This window comes from Mandrillus leucophaeus, unplaced genomic scaffold (genome assembly GCF_000951045.1).
Source record: "Mandrillus leucophaeus isolate KB7577 unplaced genomic scaffold, Mleu.le_1.0 Scaffold59, whole genome shotgun sequence".
Lineage (NCBI taxonomy): Eukaryota > Metazoa > Chordata > Mammalia > Primates > Cercopithecidae > Mandrillus > Mandrillus leucophaeus.
This window is the reverse complement of record NW_012106363.1, coordinates 2872773-2873661: the sequence shown is the minus strand read 5'-3', so window position 1 is coordinate 2873661 and position 889 is coordinate 2872773.

Sequence of the window (889 nt, the reverse complement as noted above, 5' to 3'; positions counted from 1 at the left end):
AGCAGGGTGTAGTGGCGAGCACCTGTAGTCCCAACTACTCAGGAAGTTTGGATCCCTTGAGCCCACGAGTTCCAAGTGGCAAAGCGATCATTCCACAGGACTCCAGCCTGGGTGACAGAGCAAGACCTTTTCTCAAAAACAAACAAACAAAAACAGTTCTAATGGTCTTTACTTAGGCCTCTGTCTTCTTGATCTTTCTGTCACATTTCACACTGTTTACTAATAACTGCTTCAAATATTCCCTTTTAAGACTTTGCCCATTGTATCGACATTGGATGTCCCAACATGGCCCCCACTTCCTATCTCAGCTGCAGTGGAGCATAGAAGAAAAATTACGAATTTAAAATCAGAGAATTTGTGTTTGGGTCTTGCCATACCTGGTATTAGTTAGGTATGGCTGCTTGGAGTCTCAGCCCTCGTCTTATAAATAATTAGAAGCAATAATTACCCTCGGAGTTGTGTGAGAATCAAATGAGGTGACACTTGTGAAAATGCTCTATGAACCGTCAAGCCCCCGATAAATGTGAATATTTTCTTCCTTCCTCTCCTCCTCCCTCTTCCCTTCCTTCCCTACTCTCTCCTCCTCCTCTCCTCCTCCTCTTCCTTCTTTGCTTCTTACATCTGGCAGAAATTCAAGTACCATTTGATTCAGCTCAAGCAAAAAGACATGTGAAATTGCTTTTAAGCTACAAACAAGTATTATTAACACTTCTGTCAGATACGGTGTTGCCAACTCAGTTCTTTTCACCTTCAAAACACCTCTTAGAATCCCATGCCTTGATGTTTTATATTATTATTTAATGATTAGTTTATTTAGCCTTCTGTGTGTTTATGTCCTAGCCTTTGTTGGATTCTAAGCATTTTTTTTTTTTTTTTTTTTTTTTTTTTT